This window comes from Neofelis nebulosa, chromosome 5 (genome assembly GCF_028018385.1).
Source record: "Neofelis nebulosa isolate mNeoNeb1 chromosome 5, mNeoNeb1.pri, whole genome shotgun sequence".
Lineage (NCBI taxonomy): Eukaryota > Metazoa > Chordata > Mammalia > Carnivora > Felidae > Neofelis > Neofelis nebulosa.
Window position 1 is genome coordinate 48,550,661 of NC_080786.1, and position 20,378 is coordinate 48,571,038.

Below are 20,378 nucleotides of genomic sequence, written 5' to 3' on the forward strand. Positions count from 1 at the left end.
ATAAATCTAACCAAAGAGGTGAAAAATCTATATAGTGAGAACTATAGAAAGCTTATGAAAGAAATTGAAGAAGACACAAAAAAAATGGAAAAAGATTCCATGTTCCTGGATAGGAAGAATGAACATTGTTAAAATGTCGGTACTACTCAAAGCAATCTACATATTCAATGCAATCCCTATCAACATAACACCAGCATTCTTCACAGAGCTAGAACAAACAATTCTAAAATTTGTATGGAACCAGAAAAGACCCCGAATACCCAAAGCAATCTTGAAAAAGAAAACCAAATCTGGAGGCTTCACAATTCCAAACTTCAAGCTGTATTTCAAAGCTGTAATCATCAAGACAGTATGATACTGACAAATGCAGACACATAGATCAACGTAACAGAAGAGAGAACCCAGAAATAGACCCACAAACATATGATCAACTAATCTTTGACAAAGCAGGAAAGAATATCCAATGGAAAGAAGACAGTCTCTTCAGCAAATGGTGGTGGAAAAACTGAACAGTGACATGCAGAAGAATGGACCTGGACCATTTCTTACACCATATACAAAAATAACTCAAAGTGGAGGAAGACCTAAACATAAGACAGTAAGCCATCAAAATTCTAGGGGAGAAAATAGGCAACAACCTCTTTTACCTCAACCGCAGCAACTTCTTACTTGTCTCCAGAGACAAGGGAAATAAAAGCAAAAATGAACTACTAGGACCTCATCAAGATAAAAACTTCTGCACAGTGACGGAAACAATCAGCAAAATTAAAAAGGCAACTGACAGAACAGGAGAAGATATTTGCAAATAACATATCAGATAAAGAGTTAGTATCCAAAATCTACAAAGAACTTATCAAACTTAACTCCCAAAAACAAATAATCCAGTGAGAAATGGACAAAAGACATGAATAGACACTTTTCCAAAGAACACATCCAGATGGCTAACACACACATGAAAAGATGCTCAATATCACTCATCATCAAAGAAATATAAATCAAAACCACAATGAGATACCACCTCACACCAGTCAGAATGGCTAAAATGAAAAACTCAGTCAACAACAGACATTGACAAGGATGAGGACAAAGAGTAACCTTCCTAACACTGCTGGTGGGAATGCAAACTGGTACAGCCACTCTGGAAAACAGTATGGAGGTTCCTCAAAAAATTAAAAATAGAACTACTCTACAACCCAGCAATTGCACTACTAAGTATTTCTCCAAAGGATACAAAAATGCTGATTTGAAGGGGCACATGCACACCAATGTTTACAGCAGCACTATCAACAATAGCCAAAGTATGGAAAGAGCCCTAATGTCCATCAACTGATAAATGGATAAAGATGTGGCGCATATATATATATATATATATATATATATATACACACACACACACACACATACACACACACACACACACACACACACACACACATACATACACACAATGGAATACTACTCAGCGATTGAAAAGAATGAAATCTTGTCATTTGCAACAATGTGGATGGAACTGGAGGGTATTATGCTAAGCGAAAGCAGTCAGAGAAAGATAAATATCGTATGATTTCACTCATATTGGAATTTAAGACACAAAACAGATGAACATAGGGGAAAGAAAGTAAAAATAAGATAAAAACAGAGAGGGAGACCATAAGAGGCTCTTAAATACAGAGAACAAACAGGGTTGCTGGTGGGGTGTTGGGCGAGGGAATGGGATAAATGGGTGATGGACATTAAGAAGGGCACTTGGGATGAGCACTGGGTATTATAACTACTGTGATGAATCACTAAATTATATTTCTGAAATCACTGTTACATTATATGTTAACTAACTTGGATTCAAATAAAATGAAATAAAATAAAAAGATGTGGTGGTGGTGGTGCTGCTGGTGGTGTGTGTGTTTAATCGAGTATTATTTAGCCATAAGAAATGAAATCTTGCCATTTGCAACAACATGGGTGGAGCTAGAGAGTATAATGCTAAGGGAAATAAGTCTGTCTGAGAAAGACAAATACCATATGATCTCACTTATATGTGGAATTTAACAAACAAAACAATGAGCAAAGGGAAAATAAGAGAGAGAAACCAAGAAACAGACTTTATAGAGAACAAACAGATGCTTAACAGAGGGGAGCTGGGTGTGGGAGAATGGGGGGAATAGGGGTGAAGATTAAGCAATAAAATTATTATGATGAAAAAAATAAAGTAAAATAATTCTTAACAATTAGTGGTTGGTTTCTACAGGTGATGTCTCTGAAAGGGAAGATCAAATCTGTGTTTGATTGTTTTTTAGGCTGAAGCTAGGGCCTTACCTCAAACAAAATTGTACAAAAGTAATTGTCACTCTCATTTTCTCAATGCTGCCCACAGTTCTCTCATTCAGTAGTGCTTCTTCTCCCTTTTCAGGCTTTATACCTTTACCCTTTCTCTTTTTCAAAACCTATTCTTGAAAGCCATTGAGACACATAAACGTCTCAAGGTATTCAAGAATGAAAACAATTAAAAGATATGAGTGCTAAGACCATCTGTGTTAATATGGCTTAATTAAGAATATAGACTAACTATGTCAACATAAATTAGCTGTTTGTTCCAGGAAACTTTGCCTGGGAAAGATAAAGCTGTAAACCAATTAGGGGTGGAAAAAAGAAAAGGAAAAAAATCTTTACTGTTTGCTTCAGGAAATTCCCACAGATCAATTATCAGTGAAAAAATCTGCTCACCTTGGCAAACACTTGCTTATCATACCAAGTTTACTTATCGGGGCTTATTTAAAGAGCCTGAATCACGAGGTCCATTAATCACAAACTATAATAGCACAAACTTTGCCCAATCCAAATTAATTCTACATCTTGAAAGACCTACCTCAAACCATTTTAGTTCTGACGTGAAAGCCCTAAAATTATACCACTTCTGACTCCCTCCTTCTGAGACACTGTTAGGACTGGTAAGAAGATTGATACCTTTCTACAGTCAGTTCTAATAAATTTAATTTTGGGGCACCTGGACAGCTCAGTCAGTTAAGCATCTGACTCTGGATTTTAGCTCAGGTCATGATCTTAGTTTGTTGGTTCGAGCCCCACTTCAGGTTCTGTGCTGGCAGTGCAGAGCCTGCTTGGGATCCGCTCTCTCTCTCTCTCTCTCTCTCTGCCCATGCTCTTGCTCTCTCTCTCAAAATAAATAAATAAACTTTAAAAAATTAGCTTTGCTGTATTAATTGGTCAAGTGGTGATTTGGGGAGGAATCCAACAGCACTACATGTAAGATGATATAACCCATGTTTCTCTAGGTCACAGCAACCTGGGAATAAAAGTTTCAAAAAATAATATTTCTCTGCAAAATATTTAGTGGCTAAGTCACAAACCAAATATACCCATCTAATCAGAACTGAGGGACCTCAAGTTCTACAAAACTATACACCTATTTCTAGAAGACACAAGGTGTGTCTCAAATTTAATTGTGAACAAATTCTCTCAGTATCCACTCACTTCTGAGGCTTCTGCTGCATTAGAAGTTAAGTGAAGGAAAAGGTGCTGTAACTGGAGCCTAGCTTCTTCTTTGTCTGTAGAAACTACTGGCATTCCCTGAAGTCACTAACTCTGCTTCCCACCACTTAGGTCACCACTGTTTTAGCCTTCTGAAGCTAATCATGAGTCGAAAGCTGGCCAACATCAGTGCTGCTCACATCACTGCCTCCAGGGCTGAAGTTGGGGAAAATCCAAAGTGACAGATGCTTCAAAAACTAGAAGGTTATATTGTGTTAGCCATTACCTGCTCCACATATGTATATGACCAATGGGAGGCTACACATCACCATTACTGATGACCATTTGGACAATCAGGGAAATAAGCAGAATGCAAAGAATCAAAATAATCTTTTATTTATTGATTCCATCTCTCATACATACAACAAATATTTGAGCGTCTCTTGTGACAAAAAAGAATTCATTAAGCGTCTTAAAGTACTGATATCCATCCAGTTTTGTCATCCATTCCATTCAGCATTCACTCCATATTAACTGAGCACATTCTATGTGTCACAGGAAGTGCAGCAATGAGGATAAAATGGAAAAAAGAAAAGAAAGAAAAAAGTCCTCATCAAGCATAAATGTGAAATGAGGAAATAGATAATGAAACAACTGGAATACAGAATGACAAACACAGTGTAGGAGAAGTAGATGGTGGTACAAGAGCAGAAAAAGGACCTCACAGCCAAAGATGCACACAAGCTGAAAGTGAGGGGATGGAAAAACATTCACAATACAAACAAAAGTAAAAACAAAACAAACCAAAACAGGGAAGCAATACTTGTATCAGACAAAATAGACTTTAAAACAAAGACAGTAACAAGAGCAAAGAAGGGCATTACATAATGATAAAGGGATCAACCCAACAAGAGGATATAACAATGGTAAATATTTTTGCAGCCAATACTAGAGCATCTAAATACACAAAGCAAATATTGGCAAACATAAAGAGAGAAATTGATGGTAATGCAATAGTAATGTGGGAATTTAACATTCCACTTACATCAACAGAGAGATCATCCAGACAGAAAATCAATAAGGAAACAGTGTCTTTGAATGACACTTTGCACCAGATGAACATAACAGTATATACAAAACATTCCATCCAAAAACAACAGAGTACACATTTTTCTCAAGCACATAGAATATTCTCCAAACCGATCACATATTAGGCCATACAAAAAGCCTCAATAAATTTAAGAAAGTTGAAATCATACCGTGTGTCTTTTCTGATCACAATGGTATGAAATTGGAAATAAATTACAAGAAATAAAACTGGAAAAAACACAAACACGTGGAGACTAAACAACATGATACTAAAGAACTCATGGCAATCAGAGCAATCAGAGAAGAACTCAAAAAAATACATGGAAACTAATAAAAATGAAAACACAATGGTCCAAAATCTTTGGGACGCAGTAAAAGCAGTTCTAACAGGGAAGTGTATAGCAATACAGACTGCTTCAAGAAACAAGAAAAGACAACAACAACAGAAACAGTCTAACTTTGTGCTTAAAGGAACTAGAAAAAGAAGAACACAATTCCCAAGGTGAGTAGAAGAAAGGAAATAATAAAGATCAGAGCAGAAATAAATAACATGAAGACAAACAAGGAAAAAAAAAAAAAGGAAAAAAAAAATCAATGAAACCAAGAGCTGTTTCTTTGAGAATATAAACAAAATTGACAAACCCTTAGCCAGACTCATCAAGAAAAAGAGAAAGGACCCAAATAAAGCCAGAAATGAGAGAGTGGAGAAATAACACCTGACACCATAGAAATACAAAAGATTATAAGAGAATACCAGGAAAAATTATATGCCAACAAATTGGACAACCTAGAAGAAATGAATAAATTCCTAGAAACATACAATCTTCCAAAACTGGGCACAGAGCCCAACATGAGGCTCAAACCCATGAACCATGAGATCGTGACTTGAGCCGAAGTCAGACGCTTAACTGACTGAGCCACCCAGGCACCCCTAATTTAATTGTTTAAAAAGAGCAGAAAGAAGGTAAATAAATTCAGATTTTTAAAATCAGAGAAGACTTCCTGGATTAAACGATCTGTGAACGTTCAAAAGCAAAAAAAGAATATTATGTATTCAAGGAACAACAGTTCAGTGTGGCCAGAGCATATCATGTGAATTAGGAGGATAGGGGATACCTGAAGTTGCATACTGAGGAAGAGACCATCAAAGTCATGTTGAGGAGTTTGGGATTTATTCTCAGGGGAGGAAAAGGCTATTGACGGCCTTAACCAGAGGTGTAAATCTATCAGATTTTCAGAGTTATTACTCAGGGAACACTATAGACAATGAATTACAAGGAAGCAAATAGGAGGCAGGAGAACCAACTAAGAAGTTATAGAAATGACTCAAGTAAAAATTAAGGTTTCCTGAATTAGTGTGGTAACAATGATGATGATAGAAAAAAAGGAAAAAGAAAAAAAAAAGATGGGACACATCTAAGAAATAGAAAGAAACTAGAATTGATAGCCATGGTGATTGACTACAGGGGTGAAAGAGATAGAATGAATACCTTAATTCCCAACAGATGAGTCAGGTTCTATCACTCCTCAGCTCAAAACCCTGCAATGGCTCTCATATCACTCAAAATGAAAGCTAACATCTTTACAATGGACTGTAAGGTTGACAAAGTCTACACCACACACACCCCCACCAGAGCTCCAATGCCTCAGACTTCACCTCCTATTGCCCTCCTACAAGCTTGGTCTACCTCCTGAAAGTCGACCAATGTTACAGGCACAAGTCAGTAAGACTGTGCATCAATATACATCAAGAAGATGCCAGCATCACTGCACTGGTCAGCATGTCGCAGGGCTTATAGTGATGTAGATACTCAAAATAAAGACAAATATGTTTTAGGGATTCTATTTCAAGTCTTATATAAATAGACAAAGGATTGGCAAATAATCATAGATACTGTTATTTACTCAATTTTTCATCTAACAAGGGTTAACACTCTCCCCAAATTATAAGTCATCTTATCAAATAAGAGATGGGATAATGGAGAATAATATATGTTTTATATCAGAGAAAATGCTAGTAAGCTGCAGCTACATTCTTGGTACCTAAATCTGTTTTCCTTTGTATCTTTAACAATTTAGAAAACCCGATCAATTCTAAATAGTGTTTTGCAGCCCCAACTAGGAAACAAGTTTTCTTAAACTTTAGCATGTGTCAGAATCACCTTGCTAAGCAAGGCTTGTTACTGCTGGTCACCAAACCCAGAATTTCTGACTCAGTAGGTCTTGGGTGGGCCCCAATAACTGGCATTTCTAACAAACTTCCAGGTAATGTAAATGCTGCTGGTCTAGGGACCACACTTTAAAAACCATTGTAGGTCACCAAGACTTTCCTGAGCCAGTTTGTGGCCAGTTTGACAATTTCACCTGGAATCTTTATGATTCCCAACTGAAGTTGGTTGAATTAAATATCTAAATATAGAACCAAAAATGGTATAAAAAAAATTCACATTTGTTTTTAACCTCCCTTTAACTTAATTCTGACATTTTTCACACTATAGTCAATCATCCCTTTTTTTTTTCAATTTTTTAAAGTGTCTGAGCATTTACATTTATATGATTGAATAAATGTTTATTGCTGAGCAAAGCATTATGTGCATTGTTTCCTTTTATATAATTTTGTTTTCTCTTGAAGTTAGTAATTGCCTCATTTTTAATTTGCTTAGTTTTCTGTGACCAATCACTAACATGATAGATCCTTCAAATGCTTAGTGATAATATTTTCCAAATGATCAAATGCATTGGATGACCAAAGAGCACATTTTTTTTTTCCGTAGAGACCCCATCCCATGTTCCTGCTCCAATATGACAGGTAGTTACAATCATTATCCTAGAAATTCCTTTGTCATTCTCCTGTGTTGGATCCACTATTTCCTCATCCCATGTCTTCCTATTTCTTGATTTACTTTCTTACATTGCTGAAACATATACTCCAGTTATATCAAAAGAAAGGAGACAGGTGAGGTAAATTTTGTGAGTTGTTGCATACCTAAAATTGTCTGTATTTCTGATTAGGTGGGCACAGTATTCTAAAATACTAATTTTTTTCACTTTAATTTTTGAAGGTTGTGTTCTATTGCTTTCTAACTTCTAGTATTCCTAACGAGAATTCAGATGCTATTCTGATTTTATTCATCCTTTTTATGTGACTTTTGACTTTTCTCTCAAACTTTTAGAATCTTCTTTCATCAAGTATTTTGAACTTTCATATTAATGTGCTTTGGCTGCACTCTGAGTGGGCTATTTCTGTTGTTTCTTTAAAACTCTGAGACATTTTCTTATAGTGTTTACTTGATACTTTCTTTTAAGTGTCTAAGGAACACCTCTTAAGTAGATCTTGGAGGTCTTGTATGAATCCTTTAAATTTCTTGCATATTCTTTCCAATTTCTCAACTCTCTTTTTTAAAAGTTGTGGGTTTTTTTCTATTTTATCTTTAAACCCTTCTATCAAATTTTTATTTTCATTAGGTTTTCTTTTATTTTGCATGCTATTTTATTCCTTTTTTATTTTTATTTTAGAGACAGAGAGAGACTGCAAGTGGGGATGAGGGGTAGAGGCAGAGAGAGAGGGAAGTGATGCAGGGCTGGATCCCAGGACCCTGGGATCATGACTTGAGACAAAATAAAGAATCCATCCCTCAACAGACTGAGCCACCCAGGTGTCCCTGCAATTTTAATTAATTTATTCTAATTGAACATTTGTTATATATTTAATTTCCAGGAGCTCTTCCTTAATCTCCTTCAGAATATTCTTTTGTATCTTTGGGATTAGTAAAATAGCTTCTTGGATTTTCTCTGCTGCTTCATGTATTATTTCTCTTTCACCCAGCTTCTTTTTTTTTCTCATAATTTAATTTCTCTGTTTCATTTGGAAGCTATTGCTCTATGTCAGCAGATCTCAAACATTAACCTACATCAGAATCATCTGAAAAGCTTATTAAAACACAGATTGTAGGGCCCATCCCCAGAGTTTCTGATTCAGTAGGTCTGGAGTAGGACCAAAGAATTTGCATGTCTAATGAGTCCCCAGGGGCTACTGATGCTACTTGTCTAGGAAACAAACTTTTCTTTGGGATGACTGGGGTTGTATACCTTGAAGAGTAAAGATGATTCATGTATATGAAGATTAATGATCTGATCTGGGTTCTCTGCCCAGATTCTTCCTCAGATCCCCGAGGCTATGATTTTAACCAAACCCCAGAATTCAGTGCTTTGTGGATTGGGCTCAGAATGAACTAGATGGTAGTGATATAATAAAATTTTCAATATATTTCACATCTTGGTAGACAATTGCTGTGCAAATAAAATATAACATACACAATATCACACTACTGTAATTCCACAATTTGTACTTGTAAAGTGGATAATTTTCATAGAAAAGAGCACAGAATAAAATAAGATTCCAGAAAAAGTTCAGAATTTAGGATGTCACTCTGACTTTAGGTATTGTAAAATAAAAGAACGAGTAAATTGAATAATACATCCTGATTATTCCCTATTAGCTACTGAAATCTTCCTAGTGAGTGGAAAACGGATTTGCACCCTCCTAAGTGGTAATAACAGTGGACAATCTGGAAATTATGTACTACTAGCAGGAAAAAAAGTCACGAAGTATATACTCTAAAAATATTATCACTTACAGTTTTCTCTTTTCATTGACTCCAATTCTCTTGCAAATCCAGAACTCTGCAAGGTCAAAAATAAGACAAACAGCTCTGTCTAGTGGCAAATTTGATCACTGCAGCCAAAGTGGAGAATAGTACTCAAGTCAGACTCTAAAAATCTGTCTAAAACTTGCAAACAACCTTGACAAGAGGTGGCTCTTTTACCCCTGCTAAGGAGACACAATGGTTAAACACCTAAACCCATCAGTCATGGCATCACCGTTTAGGATTCTGTCAGCAGTTAAGAAAGAGGGGTGCAAAACACAGCTCAGTAATTTAATTTACAATGAAAATAGTTTTACTGGTGACATTGCGCTTTTTAGATAACTTTGTCCAAAACATAAGTTCACATCTTAGCCTGCTCTTATCTTCATTCTCCTTTCTTTTTCCCCTTTTTTCTCCTTTAGGAGAAATCTGGAATTGAACTGTAAGTCAAAATCTTGTCATCATATGGCAGCTCTGAGCTGCCCCATGGCAGCTGAAGTGTCCAACTGTTTCCACAAAGCCCTCCAGAATGCAAATAGAACATCACATGGGAAAAATAAAGAACAGCAGCTATTTGCTCCTGGTTCCATCACAAAGCATCCAGATAACAGTGATTTTTTTTTTTTTTAATTTTTGTAAGCACTGATGTATCAGGGCAGAAACTTACTACATTCTATACCTTTCTACTTTGAAAAAATAATGTGAAGAACCTTATAAATTAAAAAAAAAAGAGTAAATAAAATCATAAATTTAAAAAACAAGTAATAAAGTTAAAAAAAAAAAGGAGATGAGAATCCAATGGTGGACTAAGACTGGGGCCCATGGTATTTCTGGGTATGGGATGGAGAGGATATTTGGTGAATTGAATTGAAATGTATTAAACATGGAGGATGAGAACTTAGTAGCTTTTTAATACACAATAGTTACAAGATTTAAGACTATGTTTATACTCCCAAAGGAAAATGATCAAAGGGTTAAAATATCACATGTGTTTTCTAAAAATATTCAAGAGTGTAATAAATGAAGAAGTCAATTAGAACATCACAATTTAACATATATTCAAGAAAGATTCCAGTGTTAAAAGAATACTTTCGGGAGATAAATGAAACAAAATGCATATTGTTAAAAAAAAAAAAACTTACGTTACCAAAAAATATAAAGAAGTTAAAAAATATCCACAATATACGATTTACAGATAAGTGCTATTAACATTTAGTGTAAATCTTTTAAGGTTTTACTTTTATAGAAAAAGAAGCTATTTGCGTTCTGAGGACAACAATTATTCTTTTGAATACATTAATATTACGCATATGGGGGAAGACTTACGGTGAATATAAAAAAGAAAAAGCTAGTTGATCCATAGAAAAAGTGGGTATGCCTTTTTTTTATTTAAAATATATCTTTTTAAGTTTCTATTTAAATTCCAGTTAGTTAGCATACAGTATAATATTAGCTTCAGGTGTACCATATAGTGATTCAACACTTCCATACAACACCCCATGCTCATCACAAGTGCACTCCTTAATCCCCATTATCTATTTAACCCATCCCCACACACACCTCCCTTCTAAAACAGATTATTTTTTAAATATTTCAAAAGGATGAACTTATGTAGACAATCTACATTGAGAAGTCAAAAAGGTAAATTTAAAGACCCCCCCAAAATGGCAATGATACACATGTTGTCAATTTTGACATACTGAGACTGGAAGGAATAGTTATATATATATATATATATATATATATATATATATATTCTATCAAACTTTCTCTCAATGGAAATATTGTAAGTTTTTTAAGTTATGAAATGATGATATCATATAAGCAACAAGCCATGAAGTCTAAGAATCTTGACCATGATTTAGCATTTTAATTGAATAAAGCCCATCACAAGGCTAATGTGACACATATGTAATGATGTGCATAATCACTGTGGCATTACACAGCAATTTGGCATAAATGGCAAAGTATTACGTAAATGACTGAAATTAGCATGACTTTCACACAGTCAAATCAAGCATTTCTGGAGTTGGCTGGGGAGAGGGATAACAAAACAGACCAAAAAACTCTGTCTAAATATGAAGTGTCCCTGCCAAAGAACACCAGGCAGCTTAGTCTTTCTCATTCTCTGGTGAAAGCACAGGATTGAGGGGGAAAATTAAAAGTAAGGTGGGAAGGGTCCTACAAAGGAGTCAGGGAAGTACAGTTTGTGGCTACTAGGTACTTTCTCCTGTTTTTCCTCATCTGGGGGTTCCTAGAAAACTCAAGACAATTTGGGCTTCCCTGCCACATAAACAGTAGGACCCCCAGCCTCCAGAAGTCCTCAAAGTTAATTTCCACATTTACTGTTGTCATCCCCATCATCACCACCATGCAGAGCCCCTATTTAGTCTGAAATACTAGCCATTTCTTCCAGTTAGCAAATAGTCCTGAGATGGTTAAGGAGCACACTACTGGGTGTTCATGCTCAGAGCAGGAGCACAGGGTGTTTGGATTGCTGGAAAGGGGGTTATAAGAGGAAAAAATAAAGACAGCACAGAAATGAGAGAGAGAAAGAATAGACAAATTTTCATCTTCCTCAAAAATTTTCCCCGAGTTAATTCTGTTATTAAGAAAATAAAAAAAAAAAATTTTAATAAAATAAAATAAAATTTTTTAAAAATTTGAAGTTAGAACTTTAAAAAACTGAGATTATAGGAGCACCTGGGTAGCTCAGTCAGTTGAGTGGCAGACTTCAGCTCATGTCATATCTCGTGGTCTGTGAGTTCGAGCCCTGCGTTGGGCTCTGTGCTGACAGCTCACAGCCTGGAGCCTGCTTCGGTTGCTGTGTCTCTCTCTCTCTTTCTGCCCCTCCCCCATTTGCGCACGTGCTCTCTCTCAGCCACTGTCTCTCAAAAATAAACATTAAAAAAAAATTTTAAGTTGAGATTATGTTTGTATACTAGCAGAGTGAGGTTTGGAAAAGTTACGTAACCTCTCTGATACTCAGTCTCTTTATCTAAAAATAAATAAATAAGAAAAGTATGCCTACCTGATTCACAGAAAAGTTCAAAGAATTAAAGTAGTTAGCAGATATCATGTTTCTCACATGTTTCTACCAAAGAGCCTATCTTAGTCTTATGTCAGAATACCATACCCCAGGTGGCTTAAAAAAACAAACATCATAGTTTAATTTTAATATTTATACACACTTCATATTCTATTCTTTATGCGTGTAGTTTAATGTAAAAATTCACGTTTTAAATATTTACATCAAAGAAAATTTATACTATAATGTTTAACTTCTGATTTAGCCTAGCCCTGGCCCACACTCCAGTTTGGGAAGCCCAAATTTATGTGAAGGCATAAACAGAACTCATCTAGTGTACAAAAGATACACAAAAAGAACTTTTTTCCCCTTCCTCCCCTCTCCTCTCCTCTTGACTCAGAAACCAAGAGTAGCTATCTATTACCTTGGACAGGTTTCTCTCTCCTTCTTCTTGTCTAAAATGCAGAGATAGAGAGTAGAAAATAAACCAGCTACTGGATAGTTCTCAATCAGGTGTGATTTTGACCACTGGGGGACATTTGGTAATGTCTGGAGGCATTTCTCATTGTCACAGCTGCGGGGAGGAGACACAGCATAATGAGATCTAATGGTAGAGGTCAGGGTGCTGCTAAACATCCAGCAATGCACAGAGCAGGTTCCCACAACAAAGAATTATTTGGCCCAAAATGTCCATAGTGCTGAGGCTGAGAAACACTGAGCTCCAGGCAACTGGCCTCACCGTATCTTTCACCAGCGGAGACCCAGGCTAACTGCTCTATGTGGGAGTGTTTGATGCTTTGCCAGGCTGTAGGCACTCCCATGCTTCAGGAGACCTAAATTTAAACTTGAGCTGTTGAATACTGGTTCAGAGTCTTCACTAGATTCTGATTTTGTTCAGAAATGAAAAGCTCATGTATCTAAGAACTTTAAAATAGAACTCTGCCAAATAGTCAAAGGTATGACTTTCTTCATCCTATATTTCATCTTCCCCTGCAGAGTACTGAAAAACCTGTAAGCTAATCCATTTACATTCTAAGGGTGCCTGGTATCCTAACCTTAAGCTTTCTGCAAAAAGTGTGAAAGATCAAAGCATTGTTTGATACCAATTCTTGATTCAGAAAGATACACACACCCATAGCCTCTTCAGGAAATTAAAAAAAACAAAAATGCCCATCACCCTCAGACACAAATTTTATCTTTATATACTAAAGACTGCTGCAATCCAGGCTTCACATGTATCTGTTTATACTTGACTCAATGTGTGTATATTTGGCTCCCTCTCATCTCTGGGCACAGCAAACATTCAACCTGATGGTCAGCAGGTAGAAACCAAGAAAGAAGGTAGAAACCCAGGTGGAAACCAAGAAAGCCTAGAACCTAATGTAAGGTAATGCAAGGTAATGTCCAGAAAACTTGAGAGTCAACAAATCAAATACCTGTGCCTTCCATGTAGGAAATTTGCTCTGACAGAAACTTTTTCTTTCCCTCTCACTATAAGAATTCCTAGTTTCATTTTACAGGTTTTAGAAACAAGAACTACCATTACACCTGGGCAAGAGGGCACCATGTCCTGATCCCCATGCTATAGAGACATCCATTCTGGCCTTCCTCTGGTCATCCCCACTCTAAGGGGTAAGGAATCATCTGTCCAGAGACCAAGCTCTGGATGCACAGGACCTGGAGTTCCTTTTTCAAAGGCCTCAAATGCCTTCCAAGAGCTACATGAGCCTTTCCTCAGGTCTTTCTTCCAAAGCAGCAGGTAGGCCTGAAGAGTGAGCAAAGGGTGCTATTTCAGAGGCATATGAGCTAGAGAGTACACAAACTTAGCAAGTCAGGCCCTCATGGTGCAGGAAAGAGTGAGGGATGAAACGGGCGGGTGACAGGGTCAGAGGAGTATAGGCCAAAGCCCTAGGTACATGGGTCGGCGGTGCTCCAAGCACGAACACTTGCTGGCTAACTCCAAGTCCAATTCTAAATGTGAAGTGGTCTTCAATGTCTTTAAGAAGGTATATTTGTCAAGGCAGGTGAATAGAACATTTTGCTTGACAGCCTGGGAGCTTGATGTTTAAGTTTTAAATTATTATGCATGCGGTAGGTGGGCTTCCATTCAACCTCTTGCCCCAGTCCTCCAATATAGAACAACGTGAGAGTTGTTTTCACCCTGCTTCTCACCCCATCCTACCCCCTATTACAGCCTTTGTCTTGTCTGGTTCGGTGAAGGTGGTTTAGCTCTTAACTCCACTATATCCTTCACCTACTTCCCCTGCCCCTTGGAGTTTAGATGATGACATGTACTCTAATAAAACGCTGGCATTTTTCATCCACAATCTGCTCCCTGAAAATGTGCTGAGCAGCTTTCTGTCTCTAGGCAGCTTCTGCAACTAGTTCTGAACTTGTATTTTTGAAGCTGCTATGTTTTGACCCTTTCCTTACTCTCCTCAGCCTCCCCTGTCCCAGGGCCCACAGGCATGCTTGCTTGTTCCTCCCTTATAACTCCTTTTACAACGTCTGACTCACTCCAGGCCCTTTGTGTACCTTTCTGGCTTCATCGATTGTGACTCCCTGCCAATTTCCTGCAATCTTTGTCTGCTCTTCTGCTCAGCACACTTTTCTGGATGCTTCTCCATTCTCGTTCTTTAGCGATTTCAATGGCTTTTCCCGGTGAGCATTGCCTTCCTCCCTCTACTTCATGTGTCTTTATAGGAAATAGGGAATTAATCATTTTATTCCCACTATGGGACTCTCCCTCCTTCTACCCCCTGGACAATGAGTTTCCACCCCATTGGAAAGGAAGTTATAATAATGATAACACTTGCTTTTACTCCAAGACTGACTGGATTACAACTGGCCTGAAACCAGGGTACTGCCATATTCGTCCGTGATTTTCCAGTCATCATTCCATTTTCATTTCCCCTCCACTTCATATTTTTTCCCTTTAGTGAAAGTTGCCAAACAGCTTTATAAAGAAACTGGAAATATACCAAAATTAAGATCAGTTTTTGTCTCAGACTACTTTACGTGCCTAAATATGAGTTACTGAGATGGCTCCCTTGTGTTTGTGATTAAGTGTTCTATTTCACATGGAAGATTTTTTCTAGATTGATGAAATGACATGAGACTTTCCAAAAATTGATCTTGGAATTTTAAGATAAACTGTGCTACAATGAACTTCAGAGATTATTCAGTCCCAATTCCTCATTTATGCATAGGGAGATTTGGGACAGAGAATTTGACAGAGAAGTAGTTTGACAAATAATAAATAAGAGCTATTATTTATAGTTTCTGTGCTGAAGACATCATGTAATACTCAAAGCAAATCTGTTCTAGAGTAAATATACTATTTTTGGGCGAAACTTGAGAAATATTCCAATTAAAGTTAGGAACAAGGCAATGGTGGCTTTATTGTTGCCACTCTCTGACATTGTTCTACATGGCTAGCCAACCCAATAAAACCAGAAAAAAAGTTTTTTATATATAATCTAAGAACACTTAAAAAAATAGTTTTAAAATCCATAACATGAATGATTAACAGATTTAAACCACATGAAAAAAGTAAAACTTCTATATTAAAAAAATGACAATATAAAGTCAGAAGACAAGGGACAGAAGGATGTATTTTGAGCCCTTGTTGAAACAAAAAATAATATCTACTATATACAAATCAGTTAAAAAGAATCAAATTGCCCAAGAGAAAAATGAGCAAAAATAGAAATAGCTAATGTATAGAAAAGGAAATTCAAATGGCCAATAAATATAAAGATATACTCAACTTTAGTTCTTTTTGAGATTTCATCAATATTTATTTATTTTCTCTCATTCACATGAGGTAGCTTCTGTTCGTTTTTAATATAGTGACTGCTACCTTGAAGGTGCTGGGCTAATTACAGTAATATTCTGAATCTGATCCCACTTCTGATCACCAACTAAGGATTCTGGAATCAATTCCAATGGCGCGGATGGGGGTGGTTCTCCACACTACCAAGCAACTCAATCCTCACCTTATCTACCTGGAGATAGCATCCTATCCCACAGGTTAAGGGCTCAGTCCACAAGACTGCCTCACCCCACAACACACACTTCAGATACCAGTTACAAGACCAGGCTGTCCCCTGTGCTCTCTGACCAACTGGCTATAGATGGTAGGTTTCAAGGACCCCCTATGTGGGTTTAACTTTCCAGAGAGACTCACAGAACTCACAACACTATTTTGTTTACTAAATCACGAGTTTATTATAAAAAGATAGTAACTCAGGAACAGTTAGGTGGAAGAGATGCATAGGGCAAAGTATGCAGAAAGGCTGCAGAGCTTCCATGCCCCCCCCCAGGTGTGCCATTCTCCCTAAATCTCCACATGTGCACCAACATGGAAGCTCTCTGAACCCCTAACCTTTTGGGGTTTTACAGAGACTTCATTATACAGGCATGATTGATTAAATCATGGGCCACTGGTTCTCCAGTTCCTTTCCCCTCCCCAGAAGTCAAGGTGGTGGGACTAAAAGTTCCAACCCTTAGCTCATGGCTGCTTCTCCTGACAACCAACTCCCAGAAACTATGGGTAAAGACCAAATATATATGAGAAATATATATTATGACCAATATATATTTCATTCAGGTAACATTCAGATAATATATATGTTATGAGTATGGTCTCCCCATATATATTAATATATCATATTAATATATATGTCTTATAAATTACAATATCATATGTGGGGGGACTGTACTCCTAATCTTTTCTCTGCAGTTTTTTCATTACTTGAGAGATTTTCAGGGCATTTATTTTTGAATGCCTTGTTTAACTATTTCTTACCATTAAGATTTCAAATTAGTTAACTTTTCCAATAATGCAAGACCATGGACTTCCCCTATTTACCAGGATTCTTTATCCAGTTCATCTCTTTTTTGTAATACCTTGCTGAATGGAACCCATAGCTTCCAACCACTTCCTTGCACTTAACTAGCCTTGTCTATTTCCAAAGATGATAGTTTTAACATATTTTGACACTGCTTGACATAGATTACTCCCTTCCCATCCCCCAACAAAAATTTTCTTGCCATCCACTATATGACAGTACAGCCAATGGCACATAGTTTAGATTTTATAATGGCAACACCAAATTGTGTATAGTCAGTGTAACAATAAGTTATTCCATCTTAACAAATTATCCTTATGACCCTGAGAAAAGTGGTATTTCTTGCTCGTATGATGTCCATTTTGATTTTCACAAGTCTCAAAAGCATTTCTCTCAGAGATCCGGCTTTTTGTTTTCCATTATCTAAACATAGAGCCCTGCTGATTACTGTGACAGGTAAAGAAATACAGCTGGAAGATCACACCCTAACTCATCTATGGCTCAGCTCAGAAGGAACACGAGTCATTTCTTCCCACAATCCTTAGGTCATAACCTGTTTATGACCCCACCTAGATACACAGGGGCTAGGAAATACAAGAGAGCATGTGGCTGTGAGTGCTCCATGACTCTTCCAAACCCCTTTCATAACGTGTTTTGCAATACTCTTTCAACTTACCTGAAAGAGATCATCATAGATAATTTCACACATAACAGGTTGGCTGCAATAACAAAATGCCATAGACGAGGTAGGTTAAACAACAGAAATTTATTTTCTCACATTTTGGAGGCTGGAAATCCAAAATCAAGGTGCCAGCATGCTTCCTTTCACCTGAGGCCTCTCTCCTTAGCTTGCAGATGATTGACCTTTTTGCTGTGTCCTTATGTGGCTTCTTCTCCGTGCATGAGCATCTCTGGTATTTCTTCCTTTCCTTAAAAAAATCCCAAACTTATGACCTCATTTAACCTTGATTACCTCTTTAAAGACCCTATCTCTCTTGGGGCACCTGAGTGGCTCAGTCAGTAAAGCAACTGACTCTTGATTTCAGCTCAGGTCATGATCTCACAGTTCATGAATTTGAGCCCTGCATCAGGCTCCACACTGACAGTGTGGAGCATGCTTGGGATATTCTCTCTCTCTCTCCCTCTCTCTCTCTCTCTCCCTTTACCCACTCGTGTTCACTCTCTGTGTCTCAAATAAACAAGTAAACTTAAAAAAATTAAGCTCCTATCTCCAAATACAGTCACATTTGGGGCTGTAGTTGGGGGTTTAGACTTCAACATAGAAATTTTAGGGGGACACAATTCAGTCCATAACAATATCAAAAACAAGCAGTGTCAAGTCTTAAGTATAATATGAAAGACAAATGAAAGAAAATAAACTTATGATAAAATCATATATATTTCAAAGTATAAATTCTTGAGCATCACTGTAATAGAAGATATAATATATAATAAAGTACCCAGATGCTTGCATCTACTTATAATGAAAATATTTAAATTTAAGAAAAGTAAGATGATCAGAAGCCATTTCTATAAAGTGGATTGAGGGAAAAAAAGAGCAGCAGCATGAGTAGTACTAGAGTAAAACCTATTAAGATAAGTAATAATCGGGGTGCCTGGGTGACTCAGTCAGTTAAGCATCCGACTTCAGCTCAGGTTATGATCTTGTGGTTTGTGAGTTCAAGCCCTGTGTCAGGTCTGTGCTGACAGCTCAGAGCCTGGAGCCTGCTTCAGATTCTGTGTCTCCTCTCCTCTCTGCCCCTCCCATGCTCATGCTCTGTCTCTCTCTGTTTCTCAATAATAAATAAACATTTAAAAAAATTTTTAATAAAACAAAAGATAAGTAATAATGGACTGGAATTTTTTTGTATAACAAAAGGCAAAGAGGAAATAGGATTGGATGAAGTAGGAATAAATGCCAAGATTAATTGCACACTGTCAGAGTGGGAAAAATGAGTAAGATACTCTCACATGTGAGTAGACTATATTTATAAGTGTAGTGTTAAATAACCACTTTGTTATGACATTGGATGAAATACCACAAAAAATTCTCCTGAAATCTCGTCATATATTGAAGCATACATTTAATCTCAGAATTTAGAAATTTATGGAATTTACAATTTTCTGGGCTACCTAGAAGGCATAGCCTTTGATAGGGATGGAGAATAGACCATGGTTTTTTAAAAAGGAACTTAATACTAAAGACTAAAGAGAATTAGTATGCTAGGCCTCTGGAGACAATATTAATGTTGAGAAGCAACAGGCAGTCCAAAAATAGTAACTAACTCTATTATGTAATTTTCAAAATATAGATTTATCATTTTGACACACATAAAAAGTATATAGAATGTTATGAAACTCTTTAAAGAAAAAGCATTTTAGTAAAACATATGAAATGCTACAAAATTCTTTGAAGAAACTTACTAGTGAAATTTAATGAGATCCTCACATATCATGTGATTCCATTAGTTAAATATTTAATCCTTAATCTATTCAAAATAATCTATTTTCTCTATTACACATGAAAGTCACAGATGACAAAATGGTCCAGATTTCCAATTTTGGAGATTTATGTAGCATGAGCACTGTTGCTGTCAGTATACTGATTTTCTGAAATAGTATATTATTCTGGATTAAGTTCCAAAAAAATGAAATATAAGCTTCACTGAATTAAGATGACAGTTGTTTGTGGAAAAAACTTAGTAATAATATATAAAATAGATTCTTCGCTTACATAATTTTAAATAGGTGAATATCTGGGAGATATGAAAGTCATTCAGGACATAGGATGTTCCTTCAATGTTCAAGACTGTTCTGCATATTCCAGGACATTAACCACAGCTGGCTCCCATCTACTTAATATCACAGGCTCTCCCTCATGATCTCTGACAATCAAAAACATTACCATCAATTTCCAAAATACCCCCTAGGGGGCGGTATAACTCTGTTGAGAACCCTGTTCCATCTCTAATTGGATACCATTTTCTAAATATCTCTAATATCTCTATTTTTCCTTTCACAGACCGTTCTTTATCTTTTTTTCCCCTGGAATCCTTCAGAATAAAACTCGTATATCAAGTTTCAATGGCCTCTAAAAACCACACTCATTCCAGACTTAATTTTCTAAAATATGAACCTGAACTTTCTGGTCAAGATGGTCCGTGATTTCAGATGGAAAACCATCCTTCCACCTCCCACCTCCACCCCAAAATAGCAAAGACATAATACAAGAAAATATACAAACATATAGTTATTATCACAAACACATAAATCCACAGA